The 21,084-nt window shown below is 50.8% G+C and overlaps 1 long non-coding RNA gene across 2 annotated transcripts in view; it reads left to right on the plus strand.

Moving 5' to 3' along the window:
• The window catches only part of LOC109284927 (uncharacterized), a 38,643-nt gene extending 23,875 nt beyond the window's left edge, over positions 1-14,768 (plus strand). The window contains exons 2-3 of one of the 2 annotated variants that reach the window (XR_002092551.2): positions 12,494-12,644; positions 14,550-14,768. This is a non-coding gene — a long non-coding RNA (uncharacterized LOC109284927). The remainder of the gene's footprint in view (positions 1-12,493; positions 12,645-14,549) is intronic. The other variant, XR_009456227.1, reaches the window with a different exon arrangement.
• The last annotated feature ends 6,316 nt before the right edge of the window (positions 14,769-21,084 follow it).

Genomic DNA, 21,084 nt, shown 5'->3' on the forward strand with positions numbered 1-21,084 from the left:
ATGTTTGTGTGCGACACACACGGACACTAAAGAAGTTCTTTCTTATGTCCTGCCTGAAACAGTCTTGGAGGAGTTGTGACCGCTTGCCCTTGTCATCCCTTGGGGCTCTCTGGTGAACAGGCGTTCCCCCAGATCCTGATGCACACCCCTTATATACTTGTAGGCAGCCACCAGGTCTCCCGAGCCTGCGCTTTTCCAGGCTGAAGAGTCCCATGGCTCTCAGCCTCTCATCATAAGGCCTGTTTTCCTGCCCTCTGATCATGCATGTGGCTCTCCTCTGGACTCTCTCAAGCTTCTCCACATCCTTCTTGAATTGTGGAGCCCAGAACTGGATGCAGTACTCCAGCTGCGGCCTCACAAAGGCTGAGTACAGTGGGAAAACTTCAGCATCCTCCTCTTCCAACACATCTTTTGTGCCTGGGCATCTGCTCCCCGTGGCCCTCCACAGCTGCTTGTGTGTTTTACCTACTGTAGTCCACATCTGCCGAAAGCTTTCCTTTCTTCATCTTCACGATGGCAGCTCTGTTCATGGTTGTTCCACGCACCAAACTCTGTGCAATAATAAAGGGACTCCATTTGGATGGTACCAACCAGATCTTTATTAAGTGCATGGCTTGCAGCCATGTGTGCACTCTGCTCAGAGCTGTTCCCTGCCCAAGCATATGGATCTTCAGGAAGCTCATTGGTGTCACCCTCCAAGTCGTTCTCCCTACAACTCCTGTTCCAGCCCACAAGGTCACTGCCGGTTGCTATAACAGTTGCCTTTGCAGCTCTGCACATCTTGAAATGGGGCTGTCTTTCTTCTTCCTCATACAAGTGCACAATCCTGTTCCCCTATCATATGGGCTAGGGACAGAAGTTATACATAAACTGGTTTAAGTCATCAGAAACTGGTTTAAACCTGTAACAGAACAGAAGTTCAGTGCACGTAAACCAGTTTCAAAATGGCTGAAATTGGCTTAAGATAAACCTGGCTGAATATAGTATCAGACTTAACTGACTTGGGTCAAACTGGCTTATGAAACTTCTGTCCCAGACCCCTTCCTGGTTGAAGTTAAATCACAGTCCCTCAGCATCCCAGCATGCTTTCCAGCCCTGGGCTGGGCTGTGCTGTCTACTCCAGCAGAGAAGGGTTGGTGGGGGGGCAGGTATTGCTCTCCCCCGCCCCCCTGCCAGTTAACCCCCGCTGGGGCTGGGGGCCAGGGAGGGGGTTTAAATTTCCCTTCCCCTGAATACAGAGGGTGCCCTGCCCTGCTAAAAACTTACTGCTGGTTGTGACTGTGGACTACAAATCCCAGAGGCACGTGGGAGCAGAAAGAAGTAGTGATGATGAGCAACCCTGCAGAATCCTGCTGCTGTGATTGTGGACTGCAAATCCCAGACACCTTGGGGGCAGCAGGAAGAGGAAGCAAACACACAGCAGGCATGTGGCTGCATTTCCTGAATCAAAAGTGAATGTCTGGCCAGTTGTTTCTCGGTTTAATCTCTGCAGTTTAGACTAGCCTGCAAAGACTGAATTGATACTTAGCCGTGACACCTGGGACTGGAGAAGGATGGAGGGAACTGAGTCTGGTGTGAATGGAAGCTGCTGGCCAGCTCCCATTCCAAAATCCCATCATCTGGTGCTTGTCTGCACATGGAAACTGCCTGGAACAAGAAGATTTTTCATTCAGATTAGCTTGATCTGTAGCTGCTGCTGCTGCTGCTGCTGTGCTAATCTTTACTACCCTCAAAATAATGGAAATAAATAGTGTTTATAAATCAATACATCTACAATAAGAGTGTCCACGTAGGAAACTACTCCAGAACACTCTGTTCCACAACAGCTTTTCTGCTCAGCTTCCTAACACTGGTCTCCGCATAGTTAAGCACATTCCCTCTGTTATAGTTCCACCTACTATATCACTTGTTGCTAACCAGAACTACCCCATCCTTATCCAACTCATTTTCTACCTTTTATTTTGGGATCCCATTGCTCTCAGTTTTGAAATCCTCCTGGTCCAGCTTATCTCACAGGTTTTAATCTCACTTCCCTTCTCTCTCTGCTCTGTGCCAGCCTTTCCAATATCTACACAAAAGCCTTCCCCTCTGCTGCTCTCTGAAACACTTGGCATACCGATACCACCCTGCATCGCCAGTTCTCCATCTCTTTCCCAACATCACTGTCTCTGAAATCTGGCTCTCCTTCTGCATATGCCTACAGCTGATCTGCCTTGAAATGAGCCTAAGTAATACAAATCCCTAAGTAATACAAACATAGAAATGACCACACAATTATTTTGGATGAGGGATACTAGGGATAACTTATTTTGGATGAGGAAACTAGGAATAAGACTTTGGCACATAAATCCAAAGAATGACCTTTCTGATTGCATTGACTTCACAAAATCTGGATCTTGCTCCTTTCCACTATGGTGGAAGCCTCAGCTCAGCGTAAACTGGTGCAGCTCCATCAACATTAGTGATATGTAGCATTATACACTTAAGTGAAGATCTTGGCTTTTCTTTTAAAAGAAAGACATTTTCATTATTTTGATCTGTTCATCACAGTGAGACATGGCCCTTTATCTCTGTGGGTTTGCTCTCCAGTGCCTAGGGTTGAGGGAATTCTGTCATCTCTTATTAAAATCATGCATGAGGTATTCCTGCAGCTGCATTCTGTGTCAAAAGAAAAAAATGTAGGGGGTGCCTTTCCTTGCATTGTTAGCTGTGAATTGCTGTTGTGTTTTGTAAGCCACTTCCTACACAATGGGATTTGGGGCTATTACAGGTAATTTATGGGTCCACAGACATTTGCCTTGTCAAAGCTTCTTGCAGAGATAAGGGAACAGTGAGTTGATGTCATTGTATCTAGAACGTGTTCCTCTGCACAGGCCAGACAGGCAGAGTTACTGTTTTGCTGTGTGCTGCTTATGACCCCAGGCCTTGCAAGAATCCATATAGTCCCATTCCTGCATAGTTTTCACTAGCATCAGCTTCCACCTTGGAGCTACTTATGTGGTCCATGTCATGAGTCCTTTACAAGCCATGGTGGATTTTTCTGCACTACACCTCTCTGAGGGAGTGAAGTGGTGGTATTGTTGTGCCCATTTTACAGGTGGGGAACTTATGCACAGAGTAGCAAAGTGACTTGCCCCTGGTTACACGGTTAGTGCCACGTGTGGAATCCACATCTCTCAAATCCCAGTCCAGCACCTTAGCATCAAGACCATCCTCTTTCCTCTCCCTTAGCTAAGCATTTTAATTATGTCTTTAGTTTTGGCTGGTGCAATTAAATATATTTTGGGGTGACTGAATTTGTGCAGCTGTTTTATCCATTGAAAGAATTACTTCAAGTTACTTGTGGCAACCCTTCTGGTAATGCACTGTCTCAGTAATCCCATTGTATTCCCAGCCCAACTAGGTACCATGTATACTTGGCTGCAAGTGGGAGAGACAGCCTTAGGCTTATTAAGTCCTTTATGTAGAATTTTTATGTATTTCCCATTTATCTTGCTATAGCTCCTAGAAGCCCTAATCATGGGCCAGGCGCTGTGCAAACACTCTGCCCCAAAGAGTTTCGAGTTTAAGTATGAACCAAGAGGCACAGAGATGAGGGAAGCACAAGGAAGCAATAGCCGCCAGCATGACAGACAATGCAATCAGCACACCGCCAGCCTAGCCACTGTGGAGTTTAGTGATTCCTATATAAACAGCAGAGCTAAAAATCAGCCACTAGGCATTTTCTTCATCGTTCTCCCAGGAAAAATATGAATTCTCCAGCTAAAGTGTGAGCAGGGGATGAGCTTGAGACTGAGAGAATGGGCTCAGGGGGTTACACCCGAGTCGAATGAACCCCCAGGAAGCTGCAGGGACAAAGGTCCTGGCTCTGCTCGGAGGTTCAGACTTGCGCAGGTGCAGAGACTGCATCCAGACATAGCGCACTTTTGTCAGAGGCACCCAGCCGCGATGGGCCTGGGGCACCAGCGCTCCTTCCCATCACTGCTGCTCTATGTCACTTGTTAAATACTGACTGTAAAGGATGCACAGCGAGATGCAGGCACTGACCCTAGAAGCATGCCATGTAAAGGCCAGACAACACAAATGACTGACAGGCCTGGCTTAAGGCACTTCTTCAGAGGTGAGATGCCTCAGGGGATTATACTAGGAGGGTGGGTTGGTGTCTGTGGACTTCCAGGGAAAAGGCCACAATCCAAAGCAAGTTGTCAGTGGAAAGATTCCAGGGCCAGTGTTTTAAAGGTATATTGGTGCCCAGCTCCCTGCGAAATCACTGAGAACTAGGTGCCTAAATGCCTTTAAACATATGGTCCTTAATTACTTTAATGGGCTTTGGATCAGGCCCAAGGTGAGCTCTTGAAACCCAGAGAATGGGGAGCCAGGCAAGCCAGGGCCAAGGGAGGTCCAGGCGTAGGGGACAGCAAAGGAGAAGGCACAGTGAAGAGAGGAAGGGCAGGACTAGTGGTACCAGAGCAAAGGGAAGCAAGGGGGCAGCTCTGGGTAGAGGTTGGCAGGGTGGGAGGAGAAGTTTCTGCTTGCTGCGGATGGGGAGAAGAAGCCACTGGAGGGAATTCTGCATCCTCCTCTCCTGGACGGCCTGAATTGTTGAGAGCTGGATGGAGGGAGAGACTGCTCCCCGCAAACGTCAGTCTCATGCTGGCTCTCAAAGCATCGCGCCAGCTCTGGTATCCAGACACCGGGAGCAGGTGTCCCTCCTCTTCTGTTTCCCTCTCTCACTCCTTACTGTTTCTCCTCTCTTCACTTTTCTCTTCTGCCTTTTCCCATCTCCTTCCCTCATAGCCCCTGCGCAGCCCCCAGCCCTTGGGGCTGGATCTGTCCTGCCTGTGCGCTGAGGGGTTCACTGAGATGCTCCAGCACTGATTTGCTTTGAGGCCAGGAGGGGCAAACTCCTCTCCCCTGGAGGGGGTGGATCAGATGCACATCATTCCTGCACGCATTCCTCTGCTGTTCTCTCCGGGGACGCCCAGGTTGCAGTAGCAGATGGTAGCTGCAGGGGCCCAGTGACCTGTTAAACTGCCATCGGTCACTGCCTTCGAAACCCAGCGAGCACAGAGATCTCTGTTTATTTGTCTAATGCAGTAGAATCGGGTCATTTTCTCCAGCCCCGCTCTGCTGGCAGGGCTCAGTACAGAGGCGTTCATACTTGTCTGTCTAGATCATGCAGCTTTATTCCCAGGGCAGGGAGCCTGTTCCACAGCCAGACTTTCTCCGGCCTGGGAACTTTCTGCAAGGTTCAGCAAGGAAATGGGCTTCGCAGGTTTGTGGTAGCCAGGGACACCCTGCCTGTGACCTCCTCTGCCTCCAAACCCCTGCCACACACACACGGCGGGGATTCGAGTAGGCCACACGCCACTGTGTATGGGAATGCATTGGGAAAAGCAGAGGACACAGAAGATGGAGGGTTGTACAGTCCAATGGCCTCTAGTCTATGGGAGATAGCACATCTCGCCCTGTGTGGCAGCAGCTAAGGCAAGAGCAAAGAGAACATTTTAGGTTTCCCAGTATCTCTCTTTCTCAACCCTTCCCCCTGAATTCCCTCTCAGCCCTAGCAAATTCCCTTGCCTTCCCCTCTTCCCCCTTCCCCACCCCCTGCCCCCAGCCCCTGTGTGAATGGGCAGACAGTCAAAAGGCATTTGCCAAATATTCAAGTGGAGAGCAATAAAGACCTTGCAGTTATGCTGTAAAAACCCTGGAGTGATAAGTAAGGGACTTGCAGGAGCATAAAGTCACTGCATGATACGTGATTGTGAGGAGGAGTTCAGCATTGGATGCTGTGGTTGGGTTATCAGAAAGCAATGGAAAATGCTATGGCTAATAGTTTTTTATTGTTCAGATTCAAATAAAAAGAGATCAAATCCCATTGTTCAGGGTTTAATGTGAAGTATCCAGCCCCCTCACTTCCCTCCCGCCCCCGTTGTCCCCATTACAACATACCACAATTTCACAGAGGCATTCTGGGATTCTCCGCAAGATGCCTGTCCGGTCTAGCATGGCAGATCTCATGCCCTCGTACAAATGCCCTAATCCCTGCAAGCTGTGGAAAGCAGAGACTCCTGCTGTAGAACTGTCTTCTTCCATCCTGCTCATCTTGCTCATTCTTGCTGGCAAGTTTACAGCCCCGCATCTTGCACACCAAGGCCTGGCTGTTGTACAGACACCACAGAGCTCACAATTTAAATCAGATGGAAAAAAAGCAGGAGGAGAAACAGTCAAAAACAAGAGGAGGGAGAGTGCCCCAGGTCCCTCGCCAGAGCAGGGGCAGAGCCCAGGGCTCCTGACTCCCGGCACAGCGACCTACCTCCACGCAGCCGGCCAGAGCCCCAGCTTGAGCGACCTGCAGATCAACAGAGCTGGGGATTGGGCACATGGATGATCATTCCCCCACCTCCTGTGCACTGGTTAAAGAAGCTGCCAACTCAGAAAGAAGAGACCTGGGCTACGTTTGAAGAAGGGGGATTTTGAGATCCTAGCCATCTGCAAGAAGAGCTCTAGGCTGCACTTGGAGCATGGCACCAGCATGATGAAGTCTGCAAGAAGGGAAGTGAATTTTCCACCGGAGCTGACCAGGTTTTATAGCTGTGCTCCAGAGGCTCTCGATAGCTCAGTTTGTTACTTAATTAACTGTGGGACGTGTGGTTTTTGTTATAAAACAAGAAGAAGCCTGCAATGAAATTCCCCCACCCTCCCCTGAACTCATGGAGGTCTGCAGCCCCGTTGCTTTCCTTCCTTCCGTCCTCCCCCTCCTCCACAGGACACCGGAGCTGGCCACACTCCTCTGCAGGCAGATGTGGGGGTCCCCAGAGCCTTAGCCCACATACCGGCATTGTCTGCTGTGGGAAAGGCCAAACCTGCTGCAGCTCAGGGCTGGTGTTTACATCTCGGTGGAGGAAGTATCCCGTGTCACGGCCAGTTCTGTCGGCTCAGAACAATGCCCTCCCCAGGCACCACATCACCCCAGGAGCGGCACCTTCAAGGGAGACGAGGCGCACGTGGTCCCCTTTTCTCTGTCTTTCCTAGGTAGGAAGCAGCCTGATAAATAAACAGCAGCTGTTGATGAAGGGGATGGAACTGGATCTCCATGGACTTTCCCATTCTCAGGATGGCTCACTGGTTGCAGTCCAGGTGCTTAGCGCTGAGGCCAAGGGCTGATTAAATAGAGACAGGCGAGGGAACAAATCTGGTGCTACCCTCCAGTAACCACGCAGTGACTCTGGATTAACATGCAGAGCATGGAGTAACTATGCTAGCTCTAGTTGACTCACTCCAGATCGACGCTGGTGTCACTTCGCACCAGACCTGGCCAGGAAGCTCCTTCTGAGGATGGGGCCGTCCCTCAGACAAGCTACATGATCAGCTTGAATCCCAGGATAAAAGAGAATCTTTCTCATTTTTTTTATAATGGAGGGGCTGTGACCTTCCAAACTGAGTCATGGGTTTTGAATATCCCAAGGTTCAGGAGTGTTTGGGTCCTCAGCTTTGGTTGTACCCGTTGCAAGCAAAAGGCTGGCTGAGACATTCAGGGCAGCACTGACTGTAGCATCACCCCCATTCCTCTTGTGTTGGTCCCTTGCTCGGGCGCTCTGTATTTCCCTTCTGGCTTTGTCATCTTTTTGGTTCATGACTCTTAACATCTACAAATAAAAGTCAATCTGTTCTGGGGATGGACCCTATCTCGCTGGCACTTGGGCTCAGCAGGGGAGCTGCAAGAACAAGTCAAAATGGCCCAGGGGTGGAAACTAGAGCCAGGTCATTTGCTAAAGGAAAGAAAAGACTGAGTACAATCCCTCTCTTGTTCATCGGCAATAGTCCAAGAGGTCTGATCCTGCTGAGGGCCAGGGAAGGGCACTGGGTGGATGCACACAATTGTGTTTTGGCTCTTGGAGGCCTATGCTCAAACTACACGTGAATGGAGCTTGCTGATCTCTGTTGAGTTGCTTCCCATCACCATGTGGGTTGAGGAAGTCCCCATTCTTGTTCCCTTAGTCACTCCAAAGAGACAAGTCCCATAATAATGAGCAAGCAAAGGCAGTTTTCCTCCCAAATGCCAGGACTGCCCCTGGGCCCACACAAAGAGAAGTCTTCCCATCCTTTCACGTGGGCCTGTTGCCTCCTGCCCTCGCTGGGGCACCTTGCCGCCAGGTCTGCAGACACAGCCAGTGCTCTACCGGGGCCTGCCAGCGCCCTCCCTGCAACAGCGTGAAGCCGTTCCCCTGCAAAGGGGCCATGAATCACCCTCTCATGCTAACAGCGTCCCCCTCCATAACACACCTGCCACGCTTTAGTTCGGCCTTCCCCTCGACAAGTTTTTCCCCCTCCCTTTGAAAGTGGCTCTTTTCAGCCCCCGGTGAAAGGGGCCTATTTGTTTCTTGATGGATTGCACCTGATTTCAATATCAATGCGGGGAGAGGCTCTGTGCACAGGGCCTGAGGCAGCCTGTTTAGCCAAGGTTTGTTAACAGGGTCGCCCTCCCCCATTCCCCAACCAGCCCCATCCTTCGCCACCACCTCTTCCCTTGCAGGGAGAAGCACAGGGCTGTGACTGATCCTGTCTCCTGGAAACCATTTTTCTAAGCCCAGATCAGGGAACAGAAGGGGTTGGTGTGTGGAGGTTGGGGAGGGGGGAGGACTGGGCCTCTTAACAAGATTTACCGAGAATTGTCCAGTGTGAGAGCGGGCAGAGCGTTAACATGGAGGTCCTTTCTGTGCAGCGTTAAGGCCAAAAGGACCTCACAGTTGCTATGGTTTCTCCTTTTCCTCCGCTGCTTTCAAAAAGAAAGCAAGAAAAGAGATAATCCTTGCTTTTCGCTCAACCTTTCATCTTCCTCCGGCGAGTCACTTGCTTTTAGTTCTACCTCCAATGCAGCAATCTCTAAAGGAGCCAGAGGGTACCATAAATTCAGCCCACTTACCCCTCCGCCACATCCTACTGGGGGCCTTTGTTTCCTGTGTGTTGTCCATGGTTTATAGCCCTCCAAACGGGACGGTTCCCAAGACTGTGTCCTCCCGTCCCCCCCAGCCCCTACCCTCTGCCCCTGGTAGGGCGGCCATCATAGACAGCCATCATAAAGGACATTTTGGTTTTCTGCCACTCTGTCCTCTATTGCTACGAAACCCGACGCCTTTATGTCCTCTATTTTTCTCTTAAAGAGTTGCACGAGGGAAGAGAAGAACAGAGGACATAAAGGTGTCGGGTTTCGTAGCATTAGAGGGCAGACGACAATCAGGCTGTCCTCTGTGATGGCCACCCTAGTCCCTGGGCTGTTGAATGAACCAAGGAAGAAAGCTTTTGACTCTGCAAACTTCTCTTGTGCAACTTCGGGTACTGTATGGATTGTACTTCATCTCCATGCTAACGTCATTTTGAAGGAAACCCATACTTTGAGCTAGACATCACACGCACCATTAATGCAGACATGTGAGAGTGCCGCCTGCCCGTTGATGAGCATTGCATGCCCGAGCCACCGAGGATTCAAGGTTGTTACAGCCCCTCACCAAACAGGCAGGCTCTTCCATTTCTGCTGGTTCTAGTTCTGGAGCACCTCAGCTCCATCGACAACAGAGGCATGGACCAAGGGGCATGGACCGACATGGCAGTCATTCGTAGCACAGGGGAAACAACTGCTACTGTAGGCCATTCCAGCAAGGTTTCATAACCCGTGCACAAGCACACAACAGGCCTGTTATGGGACTGGTTCGTCCTGAGACAGCTACAGGACCCACCAGTGAAATCAGCTTCACAGCTGGGTTCACCATCCTCTTGGTCTGTTTGGCAACAGGACCATCCCCGATGATATGATCTCACTAGCTCCCCTACAGAGACGTCCCAAGCTAAATGTACCTGGAGATAGGCAGCGGAGCAAAGTAGTGATCACCAAGCCAGCATCTCCCTGGCTGGGCAGGGAAGAACTGGGTCAGAACTAGAACAAAGAGGATGGAAGGCTCCACTAGACAAAAAAATCAAATCAAATCAAGAGCTTTACTAATTATTCTTTGCCCCTGCCAAGCTACCATGCCAGGCTCCAGAGAGCATTTTAAAGATGTATCTGTGTTTCTGGAAATCTTAAAGACAGAGCTGGGCTGAGCAGGCTCTCTGCTTCCCCTCTCCCAGATTGAGTTCAGCTTCATGTGACTGGAAAAGCAAGACAGAGGGAGGGAGAGAGGAAGCAGCACAAGTTATAAAGAGAGCGAAGAAATCTTCAGCTCCCAAGGGAGCCCAAGAGTGGGAATGAGGGTCTACATTTTCCACAGGGAAGCCCCAAGGGACAAGTAAACCCTCCAGATGAGCTGGAGAGGTGAGCCCCCCCCCAGACGAGGTCAAGATAAGTCTGAAAATGCTGAGCTGCCAGCTGACCCTTCCACATCTGCAATGCCTCAAGTTTGTCCCTTTAGAGATGCTGTTTTATATCTCCCATGTCCACAGCCAAATATCTCAGTTTTCTCTTCAGGATTTTGTGCCAAAGGCTGCTCTCAGGTACAGTAATGCCATTGGTGAATATTGTCTCCATGGCCATGTGCTGACTTCAGCAGTGTCACTCCAGATTTACACCACAGCTGCTCATATCGGAGGCCGGCTAATTAAACCTAATCATCTCACTAAACCGGGCTATTTTGTGGCATGAGTCACCCTGCACAATGATGGGATTAGGTGGCACAAGGCAAGACACAGCTGGTTTCATCGTATCCTATTCCTTGCTATCATATTCCGCAACAACATTGTAGATGGCAAGATCAAACCCGGGCAGCAAGGACTCTCCTGTTTTCTACCCACTCCCCGGCTCCTGGCTCATATTGAAGTCCATGTAGAAGTCATCTAGCTTGGCTTTCTGGGCCTTTTTCTTTTCTCATGCACAGCAGTGGCATCAATAGAGCTAGTCCTTGGCTTCCCTAGTGTCAGGGGAGAGTCAGGTACCTATGAGTGAGGAGCAGAGGCTGCACACAACTCTACACGCTGACACCCTTCTGGTCAGTCTCCATGAGTTGACCTCCTTGGCTTCTGGCCCAGGTCCAGTTAGGCAGGACTGCAATGTTTCATCTTTGCTAAAAAGCACAATGACGTGAATGGAGGCAAAGCCCCATAAGAAAGGCCTCAGAGTGAGACTAACAGTCAGGAAACCTAGATGCTGTTCCTATCCCAATTACTGAGTTTCCATATGATATTGGGCAAATCACACACGAGCTCGTGTCTCAATTTCCCCATAAGTAACATGGAGACCACAGGTGTTAAGCCAATGGCTCTTGGTTATGTGGCAAACAGTGAGCTCCTTGGCCCAAAGGGCCATGAATTCAACCTACTTCCCCTCTGCCCCATGCACCCAAGTGCCTTTGGGTGCATCTATGCATCACCCTACGTCGTGGTAATGATGTGCTACACCGTTGTAGTGCATCACTACGACGAAGTGAGTCTACATGTAACCGGCAGCTACTTCGGCGACAGCTAACCGTCACGCACACGGCTCAGTACAGGTAATTACTGCACTGTACTTTTGTACTTCCAGAAGGACGTCATAAAGCATGGCACAGTAACAACATTGCTGTAGGACGATGTGCACACGCACCCTTTGTTACTGCCCATCTCACATGGCTCTCAAACTAGGACCATTCCCAAGGAGCCAGGACCAACACAGCAGGAGGGACAGGGCTGCAGCCTTTATACAGGTCAGCTCCTTTGGCATCTTTCTCAATCAGCTCCTTTGCAGAAAGTCTCTGTGATCCTGGGGAAGAGCAGAGTCATGCAGGGTTTTCTTTAAAGAGCTCTGTGCTCCTCAGTGTCTTCCTGTCTTCAGGGTATTTATATTCAAGCTCATGCTCTTCGACAGGGACGCGCATTTATCCCCCTGTACAGAAGAGGAACAGAGGCACAAAGGTCCAGATTTTGAAAGATATTTAGGTCCCTTTACATACCTCAGCCTAAGTGATTTGCTGAAGGTCTCTCAGGGGGCAGTGGCAGAGCAGGTGTCCCAGTTTCAGGCAGGTGCTCTAACCACAGGACCATCCTTCCCACAGGCCTTTCTTGTCCCATGCTGTGCAAGGTTGTTCAGCAGCATGTGGTGAGGGGCCGCCCTCCCCGGGGTTTTGCCTTGGTGCCAATTAGCTGAAGGGTTTGTTTCCACTTTTAAGGTTGGGATTGAGCAAATGCTTGGGGATGGGCCAAACCCCTATATATTAAAAGAACTCCAGCACCTATTATAAAGTGGAGCTGGGGGAGGGAAGTGGGGCCTGGCAGGAGGCAGAGCAGCTGCATAGCAAGACATTGCATCACGGAGACATTTCTGTGGGTGGGACCCCTATGGCGGGCTGTTTGTGCCCTGGGGTTATGCTTTACTGCAGTGTCTGACAGATGCTGGCAGGTAGAGGCTGGCCAGCGGGATCAGCATGTCTGAAGCATAAACACACGCTCTCCTCTTCAGAAAGAGATGCCGCGGGGTAGGGATGGGTGGGTGCCGGAGTCTTTGCAACAGCTGCATTTCCTGTGTCAGTGCCAGGTCCCCCACCTCGGGTCTGCCAGCACCTCCACACCTCTCCATGCTGCTGCTGGAGTCGCTGTCTGAAGAGCTTGGATTTGGTGGCAAAGAAATCCGGGGTGCAGCTAGAGATCAGCTTGCTATCTCGGCCTGGAAGCTGTGCAAGGTACGGGCAGCTTTCTGAGAGTCTGATCCCGAGGGCTGGGAGACGCATTCCTCTTGTCCCAGCAGAAGAGCAGAAGTCTGGAGCTGCAGCCTGGGAACAATGGCTGGAGCGCAGTGGATGTTGTTAAGCCAACTTCCGTGGAGGACACGACTACCCACTCCACTTCTAGCTCTCTAACTGGTTGGCCTGCCAGAGGTAGTCTTTGGGGAGCCAAACACACCCCTTCGGGCTCTAGCATCTCACTTCTGTGTCAGCTCTATCTCACATTTACTTTTGAATTAAAGGACCCCAGTCTGCTCCTCCATTATCCTCCAGAGAGCTAACAGGGACAGGTTTTCCCCTCTCTCCCTAGAAATCACCAGACGCAGAAATGGCACCAGGGAATTTGGCCTATGAAGTTAGTCTCCCCGTGTGAACCTTTTTCTAGTAACCTAGGCTGTTATCCTACAGACCTCTCCCATGCACTATCGGAGCACAGCCCCGATGCAAAACCACGCTGGCTTGTAACAGTTTAAGTACTTCTTACCAAATTCCAGGAGCAAGTGAAAACCAAGAAAATAATGCCAGGATAGGAGCAGCTCTTGGAGATTTCTGTAATATTTTCCTGGACACTTTTGTGGCAGGCCGGGCATCAGCGTTGCAGTTAATTAAACTGCTCTCTCCATGGCAATGTGGCTGGGATACGAGCGTTTGCTTTCATTTACAGTGGGAGCCTTAGTCTTAAGATTAACTGAATCAAACTGCCCCCTGTTCCTCACACACACACACACACACACACACACACGCTCACGTACAACACTTCTGGGGTCTCTTCTGCAGTGAGAGAAGCAAGAAAAAGCATCTTGCCATTCCAGACACCCATTAGTATTCAGGCTCCTTCAATGTTTTTATTCGATTGCATTTCAAATCAGGCATCAAGCAAGCCTCAGACAGTTATATGATGAAAGCTTTTCCTGCGGAGAAAGCTGCTTGGATTTGCCTTGTGCTTTCCAGCACTTCCCAAGCGAGGCTCCCAGACAAGTTAAAACCAGCAGGGCTCAGAATGAGGACTGGGAGGAAGGGGGGGTCGGCAGGGAGTTCACCAGCCCAGCATCTCCTGCCTTCCCCTGCTCTGTGCAATGCAGAAAGTCACTTTATTTCCATGATGGACTCAGTGACATTCTCAATCTCACCCCTCTCTACCTGCCAAGCCTGGAATGCACCCCCTGTGCTTTTGGTGTGAGGGAGCTAGTAGCCTGCAGCTAGAAGGGAATGAACACTGCTGGTGCAGAGGCAAAGGCTGGGTGTGGGGCAGGGAATGGTGCCAGGAGCAGAGGAAAAGGAGGGTATTGCTTAGCTGGAGGCTGAGGGATTGGTATCAACAGGGCTCGCTTGCAGGGTGGAGGCAGTGCCTCCCTGCTAATGCTAATTAAAAGCAGATTAGAGGGGAGAGCCAAGTGTTGCCTCTGTCTGTGCTATCTCAATAGTTTGGGTCCGCTTGCTCCTCCAGGTCTGTCCTGAGGTCCCCCACTGAGACCCCCATGCCCATGCAGGGCACGGATACCTGCTCCATGGTCTCTCCTTTTCCTGGGAAGGAGGGATTTTGCCTTAGTAAGGACCAGAGAGCTGTCTCTTGTTGGCAAGGAAGCCACACCACAGTCAGCCCCGGGGCTTGTTACAGGCCCACCCTTGCCCATAGGTTTGCACTTAATAATACAAGTGTGTTTTTTTTTTAAATTGTCTTTCACAATGCCTGTTTTTGAGATAACACTGCAAAAAGGCCCCGGGAAGCACAGCGTTCACTAAAAGCCTGAAACAACAGCTCTGAGAAATGCATAAACTTCTCCTAGTCATCTCAAGAGATGTTAACCCTGAAACCTAAAGATGTCACTCAGCAGTTCAACCCTGTTCACTATTTCACTGCAGAGAGAAGAGACATCCGGTTCATGCCACCATGCCTAGCTGCCTCCCATGGCTGCCCAGGGGTGAGAAAATCCAACAGCCCCCTGCCCATCTGCCAGCACCTCGAGCTTCCCACCCGAAAACTTATCAGATGTAGCGGTGTGCTGTCACCTCTGGCACGCGGACACCTGAAACCCACAAACTGAACACAACACCGCGAATAAATCGCTCGGGGGACGTTCAGCTGGTTGTGTGGTTCATCTTGACATCTAACATGCAGAACACCACACTTCTTAAATTCAATGAAGCAATCACAGACTGCCTGGCCTGCTCAGAGACTGGGCCAGAGAAGCTGGGTCCAACTTGCCCAGGTGGAGTACTGACAAGTGCATGTAGTTACTAAAATAGCATGGGTGGGTTTGCAGAGCAAGGTGGAGGGTTGGTCAGGCAGGAGGATGTTGGTGGTGTTCAGGCATGATAAGTTTAGCTGGCAAGCATTGGCGATGCGTAGGGGATGAATGCGGGTGCACGTGCACCCCCTGAGGTTGGCTGTGCACCCCCTGGAAGCGCCACCCGCAAAACCGGAAGTGCACTTCCAGTTTCGCAGCTAGTGGTCCCAGGCTTGGCGATCGGCCCTCCTCCCCTCGTCGGTGATCTGGTGCCCCCCCAGACTCGGGAGGCACCAGTCGCCCATGCTGGCAAGACAAGTAAAAGTTGCTCGGAGAGAGAGACGAGGAGAGATCTGATGAGCAGGAGGGAGGCCAGGTGAAGAAGAGAGCTCAGAGGCAGCATTATGAAGTGCCTTAGAAAGCAGAATTTGACCTTTATGCAGACAAGTCAACTGGCCCACACTTCTGTAAGTCCCTACTTATTTTCAAGTACCCTGCTTGAGACTGCCTGGGACTCCCAGCTCCGTCTGACTTCATCTGCACCCGTAGGGGCTTGGTGCCGGGTGACGTTTTTCCCGGTGAACAGATGCTCCCCTGTGCTTTCAGGAGGACCAAAAATTCCCAAACCTGGGTCAAATTCATGAAATTGTTCCAGCCTCCAAAACGAGGAAAATCCTAGTGAAGTTGCTGAAATGCCTTGCCTTGACCTTGTCGACACTAAACGGTGTGCCTTTTTGTCTTGAAATGGGAATTTTGGTTTGACTAAATAAAAGGGGAGAAATGGGTTTTTAAAAGGCTCCGAGGCCATAAGATGAAGAAAAGCATTTTGTACTGGGGTTTCATTTTCAGTAATGATTTCCCCCACAATTTCTCTGCTTCAGCAACTGAACCAAAGCCCCCAGTATTCCCTTAGCCATCTTTAGCCCCCAGTGCTGCAGGCAGGAAGCCCATGCTTCTGGGAGTGTGCTGTGAACACTTTCCTTTTTCTCTGTCATGGCTTCCTGACCTGCGAATGAAGCGCTGCAGCACCTGTCCTGGAAGGAGTATGGGTGTGGATGTGTCTAGGATGAGAAGAGAAGCTTGAAACGGACTTGAAAGGCCAGTGCTGGGACAAGGGTTCCTGTTTCCCAACATCTCCCTTCTTCCCTTTTCCGTGGAGCACTCAGCCCAGCATTTCCACTTTAGAAGCAATAACTTGAATAGACCAGGCAGGAGCTGGGGAGGGGGAAAAACAGAGAGAATACATCCCATTGTTTTATCTTGAATGGGAACCATGTGTTCCACTAATACCCTGTTCACTGCCAACAAGCCTACCACAAGTTGCATATTCAGCCTCAGATTAGTGCAGCTATCAGGACACATTTAGATATGGGTGATTTCCTCTGCAGCCACTGGAGTAGGGGGACAGACTGTGGGAAAACTCTTCCCCAGGAGCAGCCCTCCTCTCACTCGGCTTTGCCCGATCCCAGAGCCAGCGCAGTTTGCTAATCGGATTCCCACCACACCAAGCGAGATACAGGGGAGATCATGTGATGCTCCAGGAGGTACATTGCCGCTGAAGAGCTGTGTGGGAACCAGTGCATGGAAGGTGCTGGCAGAATGGGGGAGATTTTTCAGGGTTCAATAGTCAAGGCCTTTTCAAACAGGACCTTGAGCCTTGCCAGCCGCATCCCACCTGGACCGTTCCCTGGAGTGACTCTCTTGAGACCAGGATGCTCAGAGGCATTAACCTTTGGAGGGCCTGCATTGTCTGGGGACAAGGAATGTAGAAGAGAAGGAAGCAGGGGACAGACAAAGACAGTGACCGGGTACTGAAGAGAGTGACAGGAATGCCCTATGGGCTGTGTGATGGGATTAAAGGCCTTTCACTTCTAGGCTGTGGGTCTGAATTTAGACCAGGTCAACATCAGTCAGAAGCTGTTAACTCCTGATCATGGCCCACGCACCATGAGCTACCTCCCCTGTCTTTCAGTGATGCTCACTGGCAGAGAGAGAATGGTTAAACATGTCAGCCTCCCACACTGGCTATTTATTTTGGGGAAATATTTTGCCATTAATATTTAACGAGGTCACAGCAAGCCAGACAGCTTCTATTATTGCTCCACTTTGCTGATGGAAAAACTGGGGCACAGCGAGTTTAAGTGATTTGCCCAAATTTACCCTTCAGTTGGTGGCAAAGGCAAGACAAACACTCAGGAGTTCTGTTTCCTCATCAGCCCATACGTCTGTGCTCTCTCTCATGCCACCTACAAGCACAAAGGCAGCTGCATGTTCAGTACGTACCTCATACACCTTTGCTAATAGCTATTTGCTAGCCAGGATGAATGACTTAGGAGTGAAACAGTAAGCTACTCCCTGCCTTAGATATAGTGAAACAACCACCCCGCTGTCATGTATTGGGTCTCTGCTTAGCAGGGAGTAGCAGTTGCAAGGTTGCATAAAGTAAAACCGTCATCTTGTTCAGCATGAATCTCAGATACAAGAAACTCATTTCCTCATAGAACAAACCAAGCAAGGAGGAGCCTTTACTCATGCGAGTAGCATTGCATCCGAGTTCCCCTGGCTTTACCTTGTTGGCTCCCTTACACCTATACCAAGTGGGTGGGAAATGCTATGGGGACTGAACACTGGCTTTTCCAGCATGCATAATGAGTACATTAGAGACAAAGCAGCAGAGAATCAGACCAAATGAGCTGGCAGGTGTGCCAGGGATCCCTACTCTGCATAGAGTAGGGAGTACTCTGCATAGAGTAGGGATCCCTGGCACGACGGGTCACTTGTTACTCAGGACAGCAGATATCCCAAGGAGTAAGGGACAGAGGCAGCTCCCAGATGAAGGGCGATATTCCACTGAGCTGGTGCTTTCACGTCCTCCTTCCAAGCCTTCTCTGGCCCCGATCCTGTCCCTCCTCCCACCAGCAATGGGGGAGGAGGGGGAGCTGCCAGTTCAGAGTGTGTGTTTGTGCAGGACAGGTGCTTGCCCAAGGGAAAAGCGAGGTGAAAGGTCAGAGTAATAAACCCCAACCCTGGGGGAAAGCAAAGGAGGCTAAATCAGGGTCTGGCTCCCCCACGCCAGATTGAGTTGTTTGCCTGCTCTCACTAATTGGAGCAGAGCTGCTGGCTGCACACTCTGGGACAGGGGATGACCCCGCACAATGAGCAAGTGATGATAACACGCAGAGACAGATTGGGTTGGACATCAAGCCAGCAGGGAAAGTCCACAACAGCTAGACTCACCTGTTCCCCTTTCAGAGCCCAAAAGCCTGGCTGGATAAGCACGGATGCACTACAGAACTCAAGCAATGCAGCTATATACAAGGAAAGGGAATAACTCCCTTTCCAGGTCTTCAGGCCCTGGCTGGTAATAAGGTATCCAGAACCCAACCTGATAAGCCAGGACTTAGTCACAGTAGGGCAGTGCGCCTCTCCCACACCCCTGCTGGGCCCAAACTCAGAAATTAAAGGGTGCCGGGCATCACCTGGTTTGGTGTGGGGTACAACTGTTCCATGCTAGAGTTAAGGGAATAATAATCAGAAGGAGCGTATTTGTTCTTCCTGTAGCCCAGGTGCACAGGCCCTGACTGTAGGAGCTGGAGATGAATGTTTCTGGCCCTGGCCCCTCAACTGCATGTTGTTATGAAGCAATTGTGTCTGCTCAGAGCACACAGAGGGTCTCAGGAGCCCTTGAGAAAGGCCTTGGCAGAGTTAAACCAGCTCTGGGATGGGGAGCAGGGAAGGGCATCATAAGGGGGCAGCACCAGAATGAAACGTGGGGTTAAGATACCCCTTTCCTCAGCTCCTGCTCTACTGGAGCATCTGGAGATGCTCTAATCTGTTGGCAGGGGGGTATGACAGCCCCAGGACCCAGAGAGAGTGCGCTCCTGGCTCCGGGCTTCCCCCAAATACATGAATACAGTAAGAGTCAAGAGCGATGTGCTCTGCAGGACTCCAGCTCCATCCATCTGAGGACCCCACAGCATCCTTCATTGCCATTGAAACCCTTCAAACCCCTTGCCATGGCGAATGGTTACCATTCCCATGTTATAAAAGGAAGAAAGCTGAAGCACAGAGGGGTTAAGTAACTTGCCTTGGGTTATCCTGCAAGCCTGTGGCATACCCCATTATCAAACCCAAGGGTCTTGCTTCTCAAGCCTGTGCCTTAAGCACAAGGCCTCCCTGGTTATGGCAGGGTAGACTGCTGCAGAGACACATGCAAGGAGCAGTGGCAGTGAAGAGGTTAAGGTGCATAGGCAAGGAGGGGAGCATTCCCATGAATGGGTCCAGGGCTTTTTACAGCCCCCTTAGAAAATCAGAGCATCTGGCTTCAGGATCCATTGCTGATTAAACAGCCCTTCCCCCACCCTGCTGGTACAGCCGGCAGGAGCCTGGGAACCGTGTGCATGAGCCCCAGCAGATGGTCCTGTCATCCTTCCATGTGGCAGGATGGAGAGGGGAGGGACAGAGCACCCGTGATGGGTTTTAGCTGTGGCTGAGCCCAGGCCTTTATCGTTAGGAGATGCCACAGGAGATGCTGCCGGGTCCCAAGTGGGATGGGTGGGGAGGCTAAAGAGTGCTCTCCTTGCTCATGGCTGCCCCACAGAAGGAGAGCTCTGGCCTCCCTGGGGCATCACCCCATGGGCAGCTGCTGCTTGTGCTGAATGTTCCTGGCGGTGTCTCATCAGGCGTGTGCTTATCACATGCCCTTTTTCTCGTGGTTTACGGCTTCATAAATTGCAGACTGCGGCACCTGGAAACTCTTGGAGCTCTTGTCTCTGTTGGCACGGATGACTGCAGCAAGGGGTGAGCAGCGACTGTCACACTGGCCACGGCTAGCACGTGCTGAGCATAACCCTGTCATTGGCACTCATGGACTCAACCTGGGAGACTGGGCCCTTGACCCTCATATTCTTCTAGGGTCTCTGACCCTCTATGCAGCTCACCTAGGGAAAGCCATTCTTGGCAGGCTCAATTCCTTGTATATGTGCTGGATACACAGCAATGGCTGAGTCTGCATACACTGGGTCGTGCCCATGGGTAAAGGGCTTATAGGTGACTCTGCAGGAAGGTTTATGATGTGGTGCTTCTTCAGCGCGAGCAGAATCAAACCCAACAGAGCACAATCCAGCCAGCGAGGCCCCTGGATTTCATAGAGGGATTCACCTTGCTGCAAAGAGAGGGCAAAGCTAATGCTAGGAGTATCCCACAGCAGCACATCATCATGTTCCTATTCAATGCAATGTGAATTGATCATATACATTTGCTCTATTGTGTTATGAACTAGCTCTAGGCCAAACCAGATGCAACCCTGCAAAATCTCCCAGTTCATCTCTGTCTTTGTGGCTTTGAGCTGTCTTGCTTTTTGTCTGATCCTCTGGCTTTCAAGCCTTGCTAATCGCATGCTGTGGTGTGAGGACGCTGCCTTGGCCAGTTTGCCAGGAAGCAGGTAGTTCAGCCGCTCTTGGAAAACAAGGTGGAAAGAATTCCCCTTTGCAAGTGGCGGTCCCCTCCCCGAGCAGCCCCTAGATACAGCTCGCTCTTGGCCCTTTGTCTGTCAGGAGCATTCCCCGCATCCAAAGGAAACAAACTAGTTCCCATCTGCACGTCTCCTCTCATTAGTATGCGCCCTCATGCCCCTTCATTGGCTCTTTTCCCCAGGATTGCTCACCAGTTTCCCAGCAGACATTCCTCTCGCCCCAGCACCTCAAAGAGGGATGTGAACGCACCAAGTGCTCTGCTCTGGCCCCCTTCTCTGTCCAGCCTAATTAAAATCTGGCTGGTCCCATTGTCGCAGCATTCCTGAGCCTTGTCAAGCAGCTCTCCCAAAGGATCCCGAGACAAAGGGACCGGTGTACATTTGCAAGAAGATTTCTGGCTGATTAGTAATAACATGGCAGCGTTAACTGGTGTGGGGTACCAGGGAGAAAGCCAGGCTGACACGGAGTTAGAGATAAGAGGTACCCGGAGTTAGAGATAAGAGGTACCCGGGCTTTCCCAGAGTTAACCTCTAGTCAAGCAGGAAGGACTAGATAACCCCTGAAGCTGCAGACCAAACTCCTTGCTTAGGCCACTCTGGAGAGAGATCCAGGCTTCCTTATGTGTTCAAACGTAGGCTTCCAGTTGCTAAGAAAAAGCTTTAGGCTGTCTCCCTGGGCAGCTGCAATGCAATTATT

The sequence above is a fragment of the Alligator mississippiensis genome, chromosome 13, assembly GCF_030867095.1.
Source record: "Alligator mississippiensis isolate rAllMis1 chromosome 13, rAllMis1, whole genome shotgun sequence".
NCBI classification, from domain to species: domain Eukaryota; kingdom Metazoa; phylum Chordata; order Crocodylia; family Alligatoridae; genus Alligator; species Alligator mississippiensis.